General features: G+C 29.8%; 2 non-coding genes across 2 annotated transcripts; both read left to right on the top strand.

Annotated features, from left to right (window-relative positions):
- The first annotated feature begins 2,246 nt into the window (after positions 1-2,246).
- TRNAC-GCA (transfer RNA cysteine (anticodon GCA)) lies at positions 2,247-2,317 on the top strand. Its single transcript has one exon. It is a non-coding gene; the product is annotated as a tRNA-Cys (tRNA).
- A 3,701-nt stretch (positions 2,318-6,018) lies between these two features.
- Positions 6,019-6,090, top strand: TRNAT-GGU (transfer RNA threonine (anticodon GGU)). Its single transcript has one exon. It is a non-coding gene; the product is annotated as a tRNA-Thr (tRNA).
- Positions 6,091-7,500: the final 1,410 nt, after the last annotated feature.

Below are 7,500 nucleotides of genomic sequence, written 5' to 3'. Positions count from 1 at the left end.
CTAGGGTGGATATCTCGTATCCGAAAACTCGCAGTTCGCCCCGTCAATCCTCCAGGGCCCAAATAACTCAATTTTCTCCCATGAACTATTTCCGTCAATGGATTAGTTTGATCCAAAACTTGAGATAATGGGTGTAATCCAAAAAAAGATTCATAAGTCGTTGTTAATGGAGTTGAAGTCACCAAATTCTGAGGAGTCGGTATCAATTTATGTCTAATTGCTCCACATATAGTTCCTCTAACCATATTTTCTAAACGAACCAGGGCCAATCCAAATTGATCTTGTAATAGATCTGCTACAGAACGAATACGTTTATTTTTCAAATGATTTATATCGTCAAGTAGAGCCATTCCAAATTTCATGCCAATCAAATGATCCGCAGCTGTCAATATATCTCGCGGTAACAAAAATGTATTGTTCTGGGGTATATCAAGATTAAGCTTTTGGTTGATATTTCGTCGACCAATTTTTCCTAATTCACATCTTTGTTGAAAAAATTTTTTTTGTAATTCTTTCCATAAAGATTCAGAAAATACCGGATCTCCGCCAACACAAGCAAATTGTCGATAAAACTCCAAAATGGCATTTTCTTTTGACCCAATTTTTTTTTTATCCTTATCATTTAGGAAAGACACGAAAATTTCAGGATAACAAACATTTTCTAGAATTTCGCTTAAATTCGAACCCATAGCTGATGATAGAACTAGAATAGATATTTTCTGTTTCCTACTCACACGAGCCCATATCCTTGCTTTTTTATCAATCTCTAATTCTAATCTACCCCCCCAGTCTGATATTATAGTGCCAGTATAGACCGGAATTCCGTTAGGGTCCAATTCTGAACGGTAATAGATACCAGGACTTTGCAATATTTGATTGATTACTATTCTGTATATTCCATTTACTATAGAAGTTCCCAGAGAATTCATTAGAGGAATATTTCCAACAAAAATAGTTTGTTTTTGTATATCTCTACTACTTTTCCAAATTAATCCCGCGGATATATATAATTCAGCAGAATATGTAAGTGATTCATATACAGCATCTTTTTCGTTTATCAAGGGTTCTAATAATTGATATGTTTCGGCAAATAATTGAAATTCAATTTCTTGATCTGTATCCTCAATTTTTGGAAACTTAAAAAGCCCTTCTGTTAAGCCCCGATCAATGAACCTACAAAACCCTTCAAATTGTATCTGATTCAATCCAGGTAGTGTAGACATTTCTTCATTTTCACTCCCAAGCATTTTCAATTTCCCCGTGAATTTTATCGAAAAATATTCCACGATTTGCTGTCATGCTTCATCAAATCACATGAATCCATTTAGCAATATTGGAATTTCTATTCTTTATACTGAATTACATGAAATCTTACCTAATCCCGTGTATCAAATATTTCTTAGTGTATGAAATACCTATTATGAAAAGAGAAAGAAATATTAGAATTTGATACTCAACTTCGAAGGAATTTGCAACAAAACAAACAGATAGAATCGAAAGTCTAATCTAAAAAAGGATTGGAAATTTCTACGGGCATTTCAATATTTTTTTTAGGAATCTAAAAAAATGCATTTCATTTCTATCATTATTATGATATTACATATTCAAATTCAATTGGATACAAAAAAAAATCCATTCGAAATTGTCAAGAAAAGATATATTTTGAAGTGAAGTATTTTGGAGAGAATTGGGGAGAATATGATTAGAGTATGTTATGTGTAATGTAATAAGGCTTGTATTTTTGAAACATGCATATATTTAACTGCAGCTATAGATCTGTCTCTAACTTTATTGCAGTCATATTTGTTCAGGATAACAAACACATAACATGTTGTGTGAATTTTTACAAATTTTCTATTGAAAATTGTAAAAAAAGAATAAGCACGATAATTTCTTGAAAATACCGTATAGTATTGGTATTCTATATCTATATAGATATGGATAAGATACTCGATTAGATAATATCTGTGTAACAGATCAAATTGATATTCTAGGGTTTACATATATTGAAAGTTGCTGTTATAATTAGAATGAACAAAGTTAAAAAAAAAAGCAATATTGATTGGTTATGTATCAATTTTTATTTTCTGATCTCATTAAGAAAAAAAAATTTCTATTCAAATATTCAAGAATAATTCATAAAAGAATAGTTAACGGTTGCGATTTGTCTCAAGATTGTTTTTCAATTTTTCAATAGAAAGAAAAGGGGGGAGTATTCTCAAAAACTTCATATCTATATTTTTATTGGCGGCATGGCCGAGTGGTAAGGCGGGGGACTGCAAATCCTTTTTCCCCAGTTCAAATCCGGGTGTCGCCTGATCGATAAGAAACTGTAAATGAAAGATTATATTACGTTTTTTTAGAAAACTTTTTTTCCAACAGAAGCAAGCGAGGGAAAAGGAGTCTTGAGAATTGCGTTTGATTCGAAATTATAAGCATCAGTAGCTTAAAAAATGTTGTAAATATTTTTGTCTCGAATTCAAGGAAAGATTCTAGTAGTGAAAAGGAATCCATAAATTTAGAAATGATAGTTCGTTCACTACACAACTATTGTAGTGTCTGTCTCCTGACTGGGTCTTTTATTAGATTGGATTAAGAATAAGTCGGATAGGAAAGTCCATTTTTAGGTAGAGAAAAGGCAGAAGAAAAACCTTCTATACAGACTAATTTAAAGTTTATGAGTGCTTCCACATTTTATCAATATTATTTATTTAGATCAATTCTATTTAATAGCTTTAATTTAGCTAATTCGCTTTCGTAATATTCAAAAAAAGTATTCTTTAGATTTTCATATTCTATATTCTAATAAAATTAAAAAGTTTTGATTCTAAAATCGAATAGAAAAGAAAAAAAGTTTTTTTAATTATTTTAGAGAACGAATTGGGAGACATTTAAGGGACTATTTCAAATAGAAAGAAGAGTATAAGTATGCAAATGAATCTGTCTTGATTCTTTTTTTATGAAATCCTTAAGGAAATGATAAAAGAGAAATCTTAATATTCCCACCTGGTAGTAACATTCATTGACTTATAACTTCCTATAATTTTTTTATGTTTAATGTTTTATGATTTTACTAAAAATAATCAAAAAAAACTTTTTAGATGTTCTAATAACTAATAAATAGAATGAATTCTTGTTTTTCGTGAATGATGTTAGCCCAGAATCCTTTTTTTGACTCTGTAATAGCAATTCCACTATTATAGTATAGTATTTTTAGCGAATAATACAAAAAAAAGAATAGAATAAAAAATTTGAAAAAATAATGAAATAGTTCCTTCATATTTATAGAGATAGGAGACAAAATTTACATGGATATAGTAAGTATTGCTTGGGCTGCTTTAATGGTAGTTTTTTCATTTTCCCTTTCCCTCGTAGTATGGGGAAGAAGTGGGCTATAGGGATACTAAAAATTGAGTTAAGGGATCCAAGTAACCTTGTTGATTTCTACCTGAATTTTTGAATTTCGAAACTATTGAATGAAAATATTTCATTTAAACTAATACTAATTAATTGAGTTCAAATAGAAAATCTATCTTGATTCTATTATATTTTAGTAGTGTAATGTATTCTATGTATCTTATAGGAATTGAAAATACTCTTTCAATCAAACAAATATTTTCATTATTCCCATATTCCTATTTTGAGAAAAACAAGGGAATCAAAAAGAAGAAGAAATGGATTCCTATTCCAATCAAATTTTTCTTAAAATTTCTATTTCGATGAACTGACGCTTAACCTGGTTATATAGATATATATATATATGGAAAATGGCGGACCGTGTAATAACCATTCCTGTTTTTTTACCCCCTTTTTTTCCTAAGATACCGGAATTGTTTGTAAAAAGAATCTGAAAAAAAAAATTGGACGCAATTCTCAGATAGTAGAAATCAAATTGATTTCTACTATCTGGATTACGCTGATTGTACGATCATTTTTTTAAATCATTCATAAAAATGAAGAAATCATATTTCAGTGAAATTAGTCACTTTTACTTACCGTTTTTACATAAATTATAAGTAAAAAAGCAGTAGGAACTAGAATAAACAGTGCAGTAGCAATAAATGCGAGAATATTTACTTCCATAATCTTTATTATGTTCTATTTCTCTTAAATTTCTAAAAAAAAAATTCGGGATTTAATCCCATAGAAATGTTCAATCTTTCAACAATGGTATAAATTGGATTTCAATGATATCAAATCGGATCAATATCATGAATCACAAAATCTGAGCTATCAAATCAACTCATGAAATAGTATAACATAGGAAGATCTTTTATCCATACTAAATAAAACAAAAAAACATTTATTCTTGATGAAAGTCCAAAATCCCTTTCCTTCCTTTTTCGGCGAAACAAATGAAAAAGCAGGGGGGGGCCCCAAATAAAATTTTGTTTATCAATTTGATTCCCTACAAATACACAAAAAAGGAATTTATTTTTTATTTTTTTGGATTTATATCCAACGGGATTGACGGGGCTCGAACCCGCAGCTTCCGCCTTGACAGGGCGGTGCTCTGACCAATTGAACTACAATCCCAGGGAAAGGGGTGTACTGTATAAATATTTTTACGGACCGTTTCTGTCAAACCTTTTCTTTTTCTATTTCGGATTCGAACCTTTTTGTTGTAAATGAAAAAAGCGCATTTTTTTATATATTGATATGTATATCGATATCCACTTTAGTGAGATCGACACAAATTACTCGTAATCCGTTTCTTATTCTTATTCTATTAACAAATCGATTGAAAATTGAATCAATGAAAAAAAAATATTTTTTTTTTCAATTTTTCCTTATATTTTCTACTTACAGATCTTGACATGAATACCGATTATTAACAAGATTTTGAATTTGTGGAAAGAAATATGGAATACAGAAAAAAAAGAAATAACCTTAGATATGTTTAATATTTTGATTCTTCCGTATCATAGCACATCAGTCATTTCCAGAGAACTATAAATGGGTTATAGAATTTCATAGTGGATCGGCAAATTCTTGGGCCGAGCTGGATTTGAACCAGCGTAGACATATTGCCAACGAATTTACAGTCCGTCCCCATTAACCGCTCGGGCATCGACCCAGCACAATAGGAAGAATACATTTCAGTTTTTATTGAAAATTTTTGATCAACTTCCTTTCGTAACACCCTACCCCCAGGGGAAGTCGAATCCCCGCTGCCTCCTTGAAAGAGAGATGTCCTGAACCACTAGACGATGGGGGCATACTTGCCCGACCGCCATTATACTACGTTCATAGTATGAACAGTTTTTTGCAATTGTCAATATAATGATATGATTCGATAAAAAAAAATATTTTTCGTTCTTTCATAATTCCATAGAAATTTTTTATTAATCATTTATATTTCTAAATTTTTTTATTCCAGTCATAATAAGAAAAAAAAAGAAGTAATGTTCCAATAAAGAGAAAATTCTTCACAGGAATGATTCGTTTGTTGCAAAGGACGAGAGGTTAAAACTTCATTTCTATCATTTATTACTAATACTAAGATTCGATAGGTAGATTTATATCTAATACTAAGAAAAAAAACTTTGGAAAATAGAATTTTTCAATAAAAAAATAAAAATTTGGTTTAGGGACAGAACATATTGAATCCATTTTATCAATGATTCGATTTTATCAATGTTTCGATGAAATATTTTATTTTGTGAGTACATTTATGTATCAATAAAAAGAATTTAGTGTTATGATTAGAATGACTTCAAGAATCCATTTTGAAATAATATATTTGATATGGATCAAATCCAATCTTAATCAATTCTTTTTTTTAACTATATTCTATTCACTAGGTAAATCCAATTTTTTGTTCTTTGATGAGTCATTATACAAATAATAGATATTGATGTACATGTATTCTAATCCCATTTATATCATTTAATTTATATAATTTATATAAATTTATAGAAATAATTTATATAAATTTATAGAATAAGTATACACAGTAACAAATATATGTACTAGTCATGCTAGTTCCTTATTTAGAAATTGAAAGAAAGAAAAAGGGCCCTTTTAACTCAGTGGTAGAGTAACGCCATGGTAAGGCGTAAGTCATCGGTTCAAATCCGATAAGGGGCTTTTTACTTTTTTTTTCAAAAGCAATAGTCTTTCTATTTGAAGGAAGAATAAAAAGATTCTTGATATTTTGAAAAAGTTTCTATTTGTAATAAAAAAGAAAAAGTGTAAAATTCAATAATGGAAAAATAAAAAAAAGTAAGTGGACCTAACCCGTTGAATTATATTTATATCTACTATTCTGATATTCAAATTTGATAAAGATTCAATTCGAACAATTTTTTTTCTTTTTAAGACTTTTTTCGTTTAGACTCCCTAAGAATCTCTGAATATTTCCAATGAAATCTTCTTGTTTCTGAACTAAGAAAAAAGGTTATGCCTTTTCTTTACTCAGAAGGGCCTTAATACGAATTTCAAGTTCCACCAAACAAGTTTTTTTAAAATTAAAATGAAACATATTTTTTTCCATAAATTTCTATTATTTCTATAAGATTAGATAGAATCTTATAGAAATAATAGAAAAATACATTAAATTATGTCTTCACATATCAAATAGTTTCTTTTCATATCGATGTGTACGATATTTTTCCAGCAATTCATATATATGAGACAAAAACTTTCATTTACAGTTTTTTCTTTTTATTATAGTATTTATAAAAAAAAATGAAATACTAAAGAAAAAACTGTAAATGAAATAGAAATTTAGAAAACCTATGATCCTACAGTAGTTTCCTAGACAAAATAGAAGTCAATTCACAACCAAACTTCAAGAATAAGTTTCTTTGATGAAAGGAGAGAAATATGTCTGAAGATCCGCTAGGTATAAGAAGTGAAACAGGGGATCATTTGTTTCTTGAACAGTTCTGAAAAAAAAATTTCTATCGGATTTTGGAGTCATAGCAGATTTTATGATTGATGACTTGGAAGATTTTTAAGAATAGATAAGGAATAACCACATCGAGTTCATGGATTTGCCCTAGATATCAATAGACCCATAAATGATTTTTTATTCGAAACCGATTAGAAAACAAGGGAAAGTATACTTATATATTCTATATATATATAGAGAGAGAAATGAATAGAGATAAATGATCAAGGTCCGTCCCATCTCTGAAAATGCTCTATGAGGTGTTGGGAAATGGTTGAAGTAGTTGAATAGGAGGATCGCTATGACTATAGCTCTTGGTAAATTTACCAAAGATGAAAATGATTTATTTGATATTATGGATGACTGGTTGCGGAGGGACCGTTTCGTTTTTGTGGGTTGGTCCGGTCTATTACTCTTTCCTTGCGCCTATTTCGCCTTGGGGGGTTGGTTTACAGGTACGACCTTTGTAACTTCATGGTATACTCACGGCTTGGCAAGTTCTTATTTAGAAGGCTGCAACTTCTTAACCGCTGCAGTTTCCACTCCCGCTAATAGTTTAGCACACTCTTTGTTGTTACTGTGGGGTCCTGAAGCACAGGGAGATT

Source organism: Vigna unguiculata, chromosome 4 (genome assembly GCF_037176805.1).
Source record: "Vigna unguiculata cultivar grain cowpea cultivar isolate G323 ecotype 2 chromosome 4, ASM3717680v1, whole genome shotgun sequence".
Lineage (NCBI taxonomy): Eukaryota > Viridiplantae > Streptophyta > Magnoliopsida > Fabales > Fabaceae > Vigna > Vigna unguiculata.
The sequence above is the reverse complement of the archived record's forward strand: the minus strand, read 5'-3'. Positions and strand labels throughout refer to the sequence as shown.